Source organism: Ochotona princeps, chromosome 2 (genome assembly GCF_030435755.1).
Source record: "Ochotona princeps isolate mOchPri1 chromosome 2, mOchPri1.hap1, whole genome shotgun sequence".
Classification (NCBI taxonomy): Eukaryota; Metazoa; Chordata; class Mammalia; order Lagomorpha; family Ochotonidae; genus Ochotona; species Ochotona princeps.
In genome coordinates, this window is record NC_080833.1 from 93598922 (window position 1) to 93611610 (window position 12689).

General features: G+C 44.5%; 1 pseudogene; it reads left to right on the top strand.

Annotated features, from left to right (window-relative positions):
• Positions 1 to 8429: 8429 nt before the first annotated feature.
• Positions 8430 to 9672, top strand: LOC101530096 (cysteine protease ATG4A-like; annotated as a pseudogene).
• The last annotated feature ends 3017 nt before the right edge of the window (positions 9673 to 12689 follow it).

Consider the following 12689-nt stretch of genomic DNA (forward strand, 5'->3'; position numbering starts at 1 on the left):
GTGAGAGGCTGAATTTAAAGACAATGGACTGGTTTGTTGAAACAGTAGAGGAGATTCCAGGCAGTGGAGTTCAGACTGCAGCATGGGTGTGATTGGGTGCTACTAGTAAGTTCTACAGTGAGAACCAGGAGTAAAAGGGGTTAGAGCAAAAAGATTTGGAAAATTCACAGCCTGTGGCTTAATGTGTAAAGGTCACCGCCAGCAATGCCGGCATCCCATATGGCATTGACTGAAGTCTTAGCTGCTCCACTTCTAATATAGCTCCCTGCTACTGTGACACAAGTGCTTGAGTCCCTGCACCTGTGTGAGAGACCTGGCAGAAGCTCCTGGCTCTTGGCTTTAGGCTGGCCAAGACCTGATTGTTGAGGCCTATTGGGGAGTGAATCAGCAGGTGAAAAATCTCTTTCTCCCCTTCTATCTCTAAAACTCTTCCTTTCAAATAATTAAATAAATTAGGGCCCAACACAGTAGCTTAGCAGCTAAAGTCCTTGCCTTGAATGTGCCAGGATCCCATATGGGCACCAGTTCTAATGCTAGCAGCCCTGCTTCCCATCTACCTCCCCACATGTAGCCTGAGAAAGCAGTCGAGGACGGCACAAGGCCTTGGGACCCTGCACCCGTTGTGGGAGACCCAGAAGAAGCTCCTGGCTCCTGGCTTTGGATTGGTGCAGCACTGGCCATTGTGGTCATTTGGGAATTGAATCATCAGATGGAAGATATTCCTCTCTGCTTCTGAATTCCTCTCCGTACATCTGACTTTCCAATAAAACTAAATCTTTTTTTTAAAAGAGGGTCTGGTGCGGTAGCCTAGCAGTTAAAGTCCTCACCTTGAACACACCAGGATCCCATATAGGTGCCAGTTCTAATCCCGAAGGTCTCGCTTCCCATCCAGCTCCCTGCCTGTGACCTGGGAAAGCAGTCAAGGATGGCCCAAGGCACTGGGACTCTGCACCCATGTGGGAGACCCAGAAAAGGCTCTGGGATCCTGGCTACACATTGGCTCAGCTCCAGCCATTGCGGCCGCTTGGGGAGTGAATCATCTGATGGAGGATCCTGCTCTCTGCCTTTCCAATGAAAATAAATAAATCTTAAAAGAAATGGAATTGGGCCCGGCGGCGTGGCCTAGCGGCTAAAGTCCTCACCTTGAATGCACCAGGATCCCATATGGGCGCCGGTTCTAACCACGGTAGCTCCACTTCCCATCCAGCTCCCTGCTTGTGGCCTGGGAAAGCAGTCGAGGACGACCCAAGGATTTGGGATCCTGCACCCGTTGTGGGAGACCTGGAAGAAGTTCGTGGATCCTGGCTTCGGATCAGCGCAGCACCGGCCGTTGCAGCTCACTTGGGGAGTGAATCATCGGATGGAAGATCTTTCTCTCTGTCTCTCCTCCTCTTTGTATTTCTGACTTTCCAATAAAAAAAAAAAAAAAACAGAAAAGAAGAAGAAGAAGAAGAAGAAGAAAAGAAGTCTAAGTTCAAGCCTCCATGTCTCCATGCCTTGGATGATCTCTTTCCACATGGCATCCAGACTGCACACCAATGTCTACCACATTCCCAGGCTTGCCTGGCGTACTGCTTATGGCTTTCCTCAATGGATGTCCCATGTCGTTGGTCTCTCTATTTTTATTAGGACTTCTGGGCAATTCCATTTTTTTTAAGATTTATTTATTTTTATTATTTATTTGTTTATTTTATTGTTTTAATTTATTTGAAAGGAAGAGTTACAGAGCGATAGAGAAACAGCTCTTCCATTCACTAATTCACACCCCAAGTGGCTGCAGTGGCCAGAGCTGAGTCAAGCTTTAGCGCGGAGGCAGGGGCTTCTCCCATGTGGTAGGTTCCAAGCTCTTAAGCTGTCTTCCAGTGTTTCCTCAGGAGCTTTACCAGGGAGCTGGAACAAACGGAGCAGCCAAGACTCAAACTGGTGCCCATAAGGGATGCTCACATTGAAGGCAGCAGCTTAACACTTTGTGCCACAATGCTGGCCCCTTTCCACTTAAGTTTTTTTTTTTTTTTAAGATTTATTTATTTTTATTGAAAAGTCAGATATATAGAGAGGAGGAGACAGAGAGGACGATCTGTCCGATGATTCACTCCCCAAGTGGCCGCAATGGCCAGAGCTGTGCCGATCGGAAGCCAGGATCCCATAGCCTCTTCCTGGTCTCTCATGCAGTTGCAGGGTCTCAAGGCTTTGGGCAATCCTTGAGTACTTTCTCAGACCACAGGCAGGGAGCTGGATGGGAAGTGGGGCCGCCGGGATTAGAACTGGTGCCCACATAGTATCCTGGCGTATTAAAGGTGAGGACTTTAGCCGCTAGGCTACCGCACTGGGCCCTCCATGTAGCTTTAAAGCATGTTTTGGACAAACGAGTATCACAGACTGGTTGTTAGGATAGAGTCACAGATTGGTTGTTAGGGTAGAGTCACTGCAGAGAGCCTCCACTAGGGCAACACCCAGCCCAAAAGTGGGGTCACAGTTGCTGCAGTGCCTGGTAGAGTTCTAGAAATGAGATTTCAGCTTTTGAGAACTGAAGTATGGGCAGAGATGGTGCTGCCCCATGTCCTTGGAAGACCAGCCCACAATGCAGAGTGCCCAGCCTACCAGACTTGGAGCTTTAGGATTTCATGTTTGCCTTACTGGATTTTGGCCTTGTGTTGATCAAATCCCGGTTAAAAGCCATAACATTCAGATCCTGGCTCACCAAAACTCACATTTCTTTTTTTTTTTTTTTTTCTAATTTTTTTTTTTTAAAGATTTATTTATTTTATTACAAAGTCAGATTATACAGAGAGGAGGAGAGACAGAGAGGAAGATCTTCCGTCTGATGATTCACTCCCCAAGTGAGCCGCAACGGGCCGGTGCGCGCCAATCCGATGCCAGGAACCTGGAACCTCTTCCGGGTCTCCCACACGGGTGCAGTGTCCCAAAGCTTTGGGCCGTCCTCTCCTGCTTTCCCAGGCCACAAGCAGGGAGCTGGATGGGAAGTGGAGCAGCCGGGATTAGAACCGGCGCCCATATGGGATCCCAGGGCTTTCAAGGCGAGGACTTTAGCCGCTAGGCGACGCCGCCGGGCCCCACATTTCTTGTTAGTTGCACATATCACAATGAGAATTTCACATGTGTACAGTGATGATGTAGAGTTTAATGTATTTGATTCATATCTACTCCTAAGTTTTTATGATCAGGATTGTATGTCTTGTTAGTCACCATTTTTTTCTCAGTTCTTTGTACAGTGCCAGGCATATAATTAGCACACAAAGATAACCTATAATAGGAGGTTTCAGTGGGATGCCCTGGGGAGGTGATCTGGAGCTGATATCTGAAGAATGAATAGGAATTCCTGTGACAGTGCAGGAAAAGAACACTTCGCTGGAGCGGGAAGGGAGTCCAGTGAATGTGTGGGACAGAGAGAAAGCCAATGGGAGGATGGGGAGCAAGGTCAGGCTAGAATGGTCGCAAAAGGCACAATCTTGGCCATCTTGGGAATATTCGTCTTTATCTGAGGAGCAATGGACACCATCAGATGTGTATTTTGGAAAGATCATTCAAATTTCTGAGTTGAAAACTGACTAGAGAGGGGGCCACAGCAGACCCAGAAGAGTTGATTAGAAAATCATTGAATGGCTTCAAGATGGCAGTGCTGTGGCCCACAATGAAGGTGGCAGGAGATGTAGGAAAGAACGTGTTCTCACATGTCTAGAGATCCAATCTTTCCTCACACAGCATTGGCTTCCTGCTAACTCATGGATGCCCATTCACTTCACCTTACATTTCCCTCCGAACCTGAAGGAGTGGGGTTCTGGCGTCATCTGGATTCACCCAAGCAAAGCATTGTATAGCAGCGTTTGTCCTAGGGCTAAAGAGGCTCCGAAGCAGCTGTCATGACATTGGAGAAAACCCGCAGGCCTCTGTAGCCTAGCACCCACTTGTAACCACATTCTTTACCCTCTGTGTCTACAAATTCATTCCCTTATCTGGGAATTTCAAAGCCTGGAGGGATCACAGAAGTTATCATCAACTGCAACTGTGTGCAAGAATTCTTTCAACACCTCTGAAAACTTCTCAAGGGGAAATCCAATCTATTTCCAATGATAGTAAGTATGAAGATCTCAGGGACTACTCTCATCCTGTTCCCAAGCTTTTGGAATCTTCCGAGATTAAACCTCATCTCAGAACCCACCCAAAACATTTTTTCTCTCCAAAGTTCAATTTACAGAGATGCTTAGTACCATGCCTAAGGTTACCCAGCAAAAGAAAATTAAGCTCACCCTTTAGTAAATGTTGCTGGGAACTTAATCAGGATTCTATATGGGTGCCTTCTATGTTAAATGTACATGGTTTATATCTTTACACAAGTAAATTCTGAGTAAGGATCATGGCATACAATTTTCTCACTGTAGTTTTACTATACAAAGCTCATAGAATATGCTTAGTGAAGTCTGACTTGTTTAAACAATGGTGGTGGTGTTCTAAGTTTTTTTTTTTTAAGATTTATTTATTTTTATTGGAAAGGCAGATATACAAAGAGGAGGAGAGACAGAGAGGAAGCTCTTCCGTCCAATGGTTCATTCCCCAAGCAGCCGCAACAGCTGGAACTGAGCCAATCCAAAGCCAGGAGCCAGGAGCTTCTTCCGGGTCTCCCATACAGGTGCAGGGTCCCAAAGTCTTGGGCCGTCTTTGACTGCTTTCCCAGGCCCCAAGCAGGAAGCTGGATGAGAAGCGGGGCTGCTGGGATTAGAACCAGCGCCTATATGGGATCCTGGCACATTCAAGGCAAGGACTTTAACCGCTATGCTATCGCGCCAGGCCCAAGCCCACTATTTTTAAATGCCATGGGAGTACTGCTTATGTTCATGTTCCATAAAAGCAAACACTTGTAGGATTTTACTCCCCCTCTTAGTGTCCACACCTCGTGTAGGGTTTCTTGTGTTATGAGAGGCTGGGTTCCCCCATAACTGGTCTTGTCTAGCTAGAGTAGAGGGCACACAAATAGCCGTTGGGATCTCAGAAACTGTTATCACATTTGGGTGACAGACTTCAGGAGCTAACCACTCCTAGAAATATCTGAATCCACCACACTGTTGCCATTTGAAACACAGTTGGTGATAGAAACATTCCTATTCTGCTAATTTAAAAACAATCCAGTTTGTATAGGTGGGTGGAATTTGAGATGTGAAAGATAGGAAGGTGAAGTTTCTTTCATATATTTAAATTGGGATCTCCAGGAGACATGGAGGATTTTGCCTAATATCCAACAAGGAATTGCAAATCAAGCTTTTACTGCCTCTGACCTTACAGGATTTGCCCATTGAGTGTCCCAGAGTCCCCATCTCCTTTGTAAAACATCTAATTTTTAACCTCTAAACTATCTACAATCAAATGAAATACTCTTGTTGCCACAAATTACTGAGGTTACAACACCATTCTTAAAGCAGGCAAATATATAGTTCTTGAGCATTTTCCCAAACTCAAATCAGTAGTGGATATTGGTTTCTTCTTCAAATACTTGCTCCCAGCTGATAGGTACACAGCTGCATATACAGATACACTTTTTTTTATAACAGATTTATTTTTATTACAAAGTCAGATATACAGAGAGGAGAGACAAAGATTTTCTGTCTGATGGTTCACTCCTCAAGCGACCGTAATGGCTGGAGCTGCGCCAATCCAAAGCCAGGAGCCAGGAGCTTCTTCCAGGTCTCCCACACTGGTGCATGGTCTCAAGGCTTTGGGCCATCTTTGACTGCTTTCTCAAGCCACAAGCAGGGAGCTAGATGGGAAGTGAGGCCGCTGGGATTAGAACTGGAGCCCATATGGGATCCCGGTGTGTTCAAGGTGAGGACTTTAGCTGCAATGCTATTGCACTGGGCCCTGGGCCATTTTTTTTTTTTTTAATGTTTTTAGAATTGGCTCAGGGTCCCCAGGTGTGAGGTCACCACAGCTTCTCTCTCTCCTCCTCCTCTTTTTTTTTTTTTTAAGATTTATTTATTTTTATTGGAAAGTCAAATATACAGAGAGGAGGAGAGACAGAGAGGAAGATCTTCCCTCCGATGATTCACTCCCCAAGTGACTGCAACAGTAGGAGCTGAGCTGATCCGAAGCCAGGAACCAGGAGCCTCCTCTGGGTCTCCCATGTGGTTGCAGGGTCCCAAGACATTGGGTCGTCCTCTACTGCTTTCCCAGGCCACAAGCAGGAAGCTGGATGGGAAGCAGGGCTGCTGGGATTAGAACTGGTGCCCATATGGGATCCTGGGGCATGTGCAAGATGAGGACTTTAGCCACTAGGCTACCACGTTAGGCCCGCACTCTGACTCTTGACTTCTCTGTGACCTGCTTGCTGTCTGGATTCCCATGGACAGACTCTGAGGACAGAGGTAGCCCCTGAGCATGGCCCCTGTTCGTTGGTATTCCTCATCCTCTGCGCACTGCTTGGGCGAGTCAGTGAGGATGCAACTGCTAAGATGCTTTGTATTTCTAATTTGTGTACTTTCAAGGATTCCAGGAGAAGCAAGACCTAGCAGTAATGAAATATGGACAGAGAAGCTAGGAAAAAGTGAATGTTTGCAGTTTTGTAAGTGTGTCCAGGCTGTTTGCTGCATGTCTCTCAGGATAATTTATATTCCTGGTTAAGCTGGGGCATAGGTCTTCAGTTTAACAGACGGTTTTACAGTAATGACCATTCGTCCCTCTCGGGGTTTTGATTCAGATTGAATTACCACAGTGAGTGCAATTTCTAATTTCTACCTTGGTTAATAACGATTCGTTAATACATCCTAGACTTGTCTGGCATGATCTTTCTCACACCCTGTGACAAACGAGTCATCTTTCCTAAGAAGTTCTACTCAGATATCAGTGAACAAATGAAAAGCTGACTAATTTGTATCGGTTCACCACAGAAAAAACAGATATTGGTTAGGCAAGAAGTAGTACCCCCATAATTTGTAAGGACTGTAGGGAAAAAACCTTCTAGATGTACCTATTCTTAAATACTTCTAAAATATGTTGAATCTGTGAGCCCCGGTTTCTTTGGTTGTAAAAAAGGGTTTTGGAAGCCTACCTGGGACTAGTTGTGACGCTGAAGTAAGTTAATGTAAGAAAAGTTTTAAGTCGCGTGCCTGGCATATAGTATATGCTGAATGAATGAAGGCCAGTTTTATTTTTCACTATCTGTTGGTGAGTGGCTCATGTATTTGTTCACTCACATTCCTGCTAAAAGGAAGCTGAAGCTACTGCCCAAGAGTTACATTATTTACAGGACCTGGTTCACAAGGGACACAGTGACAAATATGCCACAGTGACAGTCAGTGGTCCTGAACTCTGCCCCGTGCCTTGTAGATTTATATGCCAGTCTAGGAAAGTCTTGGGATTATAGGACTGTATGGAGGTAGATTCTGTCTGAAGAATCTAGGACTCCCTGGCCCGGCGGCGTGGCCTAGTGGCTGAAGTCCTCACCTTGCACGCACCGGGATCCCATATGGCTGCTGGTTCTAATCCCGGCAGCTCCATTTCCCATCCAGCTCCCTGCTTGGGGCCTGGGAAAGCAGTCAAAGACGGCCCAAGGCTTTGGGACCCTGCACCCGCATGGGAGACCGGGAGGAGGTTCCTGGCTCCTGGCTTTGGTTTGGCGTAGCACTGGCTGTTGCGGTCACTTGGGGAGTGAATCATGGGACGGAAGATCTTCCGCTCTGTCTCTCCTCCTCTCTGTATATCTGACTTTGTAATAAAAAATAAACAAATCTTTAAAAAAAAAATCTAAGATTCCCAAATGTTACCACTGCTGTTTTTCCTTTGACTCCATTGCCTCTTTTTTATTTTTTAAGATTTATTTTTTTATTTTTATTACAAAGTCAGATATACTGAGAGGAGGAGAGATAGAGAGGAAGTGGAGCTGCCGGGATTAGAACCAGCGGCCATATGGGATCAAGGAAAGGACCTTAGCCACTAGGCCACACTGCCGAGCCCAACTCCATTGCCTCTTAAGCAAACAAAACAAACGCACAAGCTACTATAATTAATGCCTGAGTCTTAGGCTCTTAATCTGCAATTAAGATAATGTATTTGTCCTGATTTGCATGATTACCATGAGGATAAAATTAGATAATGTAGGTGAAATCATGTAATGACATATTTTAATTGAACTCCTATACGCACCTTAATCTCTACATGCATTTGTCATGTAATTCACCCAGTTGGTAGGAGGAAGACTGTTGGTTGACCTAATACCTGTTCTCCCTGTTTTTCTCACCTTCTGATTTTTCAGCTAACTAAAATAAATGTACTTTCAGCTTGCAGTTCTTTGTGTCCAGGTGAGAATATTTTTCCCGTTTGAGCTATTAGTGTATTATTAATGTGATGCTTCCAGTGTTTTTTTTTTTTTTTTTTTTGCTTTGTTTTGTTTTGTTTGTTCATTTTGGTTAAGATTCACTTGTTTGGTAGTCAAGTTGCTGGTGGAATTGGCCCAGGATGACAGCTGAAGAATGGAGTCAGTTTTGTCCAAGTATGAAAACCAGATTACAATTTTCACTGACTACCTAGAAGAACTTCCAGATACAGATGAGTTGGTATGGATCTTGGGCAAGCAGCATCTCCTTAAAATGGAAAAATCTAAGCTGTTGTCTGATATAAGTACACGTCTATAATTTACATACAGAAGAAATTTTTCACCAATTGGGGGAACTGGCCCCTCATCAGATGCTGGCTGGGGTTGTATGCTACGTTGTGGAAAGATGATGCTGGCTCAAGCCCTTATCTGTAGACACCTGAGAAGGGACTGGAACTGGGAGAAACAAAAAGAACAACCCGAAGAATATCAACGAATCCTACAGTGCTTTGTAGACAGAAAAGACTGTTGCTACTCTATTCATCAAATGGCGCAAATGGATATAGGAGAAGGGAAATCAATGTGTGAATGGTTTGGACCAAATACAGTTGCACAGGTGTTAAAAAAAAAAAAACTCGCTTTATTTGATGAATGGAATTCCTTGCTGTTTATATTTCAATGGATAATACAGTGGTCATTGAAGATATCAAAAAAATGTGCTGTGTCCTTCCCTTGAGCGCCAGCACCCCTGGTGAAAGGTCCCCTGAGTCTCTGGCTGCTTCGAACCAGAGTAAGAGCACATCTGCCTGCGCCCAGCCTGGAAACCCCTGCTACTCATTGGCCCCTCCAGCTGGGCATAAACCAAATCAATCCTGTCTATGTTGATGCATTCAAAGAGTGTTTTAAGATGCCACAGTCTTTAGGGGCATTAGGAGGAAAACCAAATAACGCCTATTATTTCAAAGGATTCTTAGGTAATGAGCTCATCTTCTTGGACCCTCACACAATCCAGACCTTTGTTGATACTGAGGAGAATGGACAGTTGATGACAAGACTTTCCACTGCCTGCAGTCCCCCCAGGGAATATTTTGAACCTAGATCCTTTTGTGGCATTGGGATTTTTCTGCAAAGAAGAAAAAGACTTTGATAACTGGTGTAGCGTTGTTCAGTAGGAAATCTTAAAGGAGAATTTAAGGATGTTTGAATTAGTTCAGAAACATCCATTACACTGGTATCCCTTTGTACCTCTAGCCAAACCAGAAGTGATAACAACTGGGGCAGAATTCACTGGCTCCAGTGAATAACTGGAGCAGTCTGACCTGGAGGAAGACTTTGAGGTTCTGAGCATGTAGAGTAGTGGGAACTCAACTTGGAGGCCCTTCTTGTATCTGGCACCATAGTAACATGAACTTATTACATAAAACTTTTCTAGTCAGCAAGTGCCTAATATGCCAACAGCATACAAACTCCACAGAAATCATGACTGAGCCAATTGCCAAATCTCAGACAAAAGGCAAAACAAACAAATGACAATAAGTCTTCCCCAGAAAGAAAGAGCAGTCATGGCGCCCAGGAACAGGGAAGATGAGGAGGAATCAGTTGCTTCCCAGCTGGTGTTCCATGGCTAGAGTGAGTAAGCAGCAGCAGCAATGAGGAGATGAACATCTGGGAGGTGGACAGCAGCTCTCAGCTTCCTTCCAGATGCCAGCTGGTTACTCTGTGCTTCTTCACCCTTTCTTTGGAGCTAAATACTAAGAAATAATCTGTTCTTTTGGTCAAGTAATAAATCACGTAAATCAAGGAAAAAAAATTCACTTGTTCATCTGAAAGGCAGCGTTACAGGGTCTGGTGCAGTAGCCTAGTGGTTAAATCCACACTTTGCAACCACCAGGATCCCATATGGGTACTGCTTCATGTCCTGGCTCCTCCACTTCCCATCAAGCTCCCTGCTTGTTACCTAGCAAAGTAGTAGAAGATGGTCCAAGGCCTTGGGTCCTTGCACCTGGGTGGGAGACCTGGAAGAAGCTCCTGGCTCCTGGTTTAGGATCAGTTCACCTTCAACTGTTGCACTCACTTGGGGAGTGAATTGTCGAATGGAAGATCTTCCTTTGTGTGTATCTTTTTTTTTTTTTAAGGTTTAGTAAGGAGTCTTTATTAACCAAGCTTGGTGATCATAGCCCACTAAACATAGCAAATCACAAGTCCATATGGCAATCCAACCAATCATAATTCAATGAATCATAACCCCAAGAGGAACAAACGGTCATTTCCCTCAAGCCCACCCATTAAGCTGAAGACCTATATCCCAGCTTCCCCAGCAATATAAGTTATCCTAAGAGACATGCAATCAATAACCTGGGCACACTTACAAAGCTGCGGACAATCACCTATCCCTGGCTTCTCTGCTGACATTCCACTACTGCCAGGCTGTGTATCTCTTTCTAAATCTGCCTTTCCAATGAAAATCAATAAATCCTAAAAAAAAAACAGTTAAAGAGAGGGAGAAGAGACAGAGATCTTCCATCTACTGGTTTACTCCCCAGACAGCCAAAATAGGATTGGGCCAAGTCAAATCTAAGAGCCAGGAGCTTCTTCGAGGTCTCCCACATGAGTAACAGGGGCCCTAGTACTTGGATTATTTTCTACTGTCTTCCCAGGCCCTTTAGCATGGGGCTGGATTGGGAGTGTGAAAGGTATGAAAGAAGGTGGATGGGACAAATGTTTCAGTTTTATTCCTTTTTTTTTTTCCTCCCACGTCTGTATGGGGAAAGCAGAGGGGAACTCCTTGCTGGCAAACTATATTGGCATGCAGGGTAGGGAGGTGAAGGAGGATATTGTGACCCTAGAAGGTCAGTGAGCACAGGATTACAGTTGATTGGACAATATTTGTATGATAAACAACTGAATGGGTGTGACTGATTGGATATCCTTTGCATGAGAACAACTGAATGACTAGCTTTTGTATACCTGATGAGATATCATTTGTATAAGAACAGTTGAGTGGAAAGTAATATACAAGACAAAAGGACTTCCAAACAAAGGCATAGAAACAGTTGATGGTTTTGTTGATGAACTAACTATCTCTACCCTAATCCTGTATGACCCTCAGTATATAAAGTCTGATGCTACTAATAAACTATGGCTTTGACCATCAGTCAGGGTCAGTGTTATTATCGGCTCCGTGCACCAAGTCCATCGCTACGGGACAGCGACAGGGAGATGATCAGAACGTTCCAAGGGTGTTACTTGAGTGGCCCAAGTTTTGAGATGATGTTGACTTCGGTTTAATTAAGCCAGAATTGCAAAAATGTTTCCGAGGTCTATTGGTTTAGTGTACCCACAGACCCAGACATTTGTTGGAAAGCTTGGCCAGGAGGGTTGTCCAACTTGTTCTACTTTCTGTCTTCTGACGGGGCACTCAATATTCTCTACTGGCCTAGATGAACTGATTATGGAATATACAAAAGGAGCAAAACTTGAATCTAGGGGAATGCTGGTGAGTGGATGAAGGATATAACAAGGATTCTCAAAACAAGTGCTAATTACAGAATTTGGTAAATTCAACCTTATTTAAATTAAGAACGTGTGTTTATGAAAACTCTAGTTAAGTGAAGCAGAAAGGTAAGCCACAAACTAGAGAAAAATTCATCACACATGTAACCTTCCAAGGATTAGATCAAGAATATGTGAAAAACTACACATATACGATGCACAGAAAGCATGAATAGATGTTTCATAGCTGAAGAAATACATCTGGCCATTAAATTTATTTTTTATTTGTTTATTTTTTCAGGGGGGTGCTTGTTTATTAGACTGATGCTTCGTCCCATCCCAGCTTTGGGCAAAGAGGAACGCCTGTGACCTGAACCACAGGGCCAGGTGTGGTCACAGATGTTGGGCAGATCAGAGTTTGCGGGAGACAGAGGAGGGCACCTAGACTACACCAGCAAACACGCCTCGGGTTCCTTTCACGCAAAACCACCTTCAGTTCCTGCTAAGTCCACAAAATCTACTGAGGTACTCAGAGATAAATGGTTCAAAAATGGAGCAAAGACTCTATCCCCTTTGTGCCCCAACGGTCTGAAAGCGCTAGGGTTCAAGGTAGACCCCAAAGTGCTGGGGCAGGCATGAGCCTGCAGTAGTGCCAGCCCTTTCTCTCAGACCCCAGCTTCTGAGAGATTCAGGGAGAAGGCCATGTCTCTGTGCACTTTCCTGTTTAGATCCCTACACTTGTCTGGCCATTAAATTTATGAAGAGACATACAACCTCATGGGTCATCAGGGAAACAACATGTACGAATTAGTGAGAAGTATTTTACACTTACTTGATTAAATGGTTTGGTTAGAAAACTATAAAATGTAGGTGACTT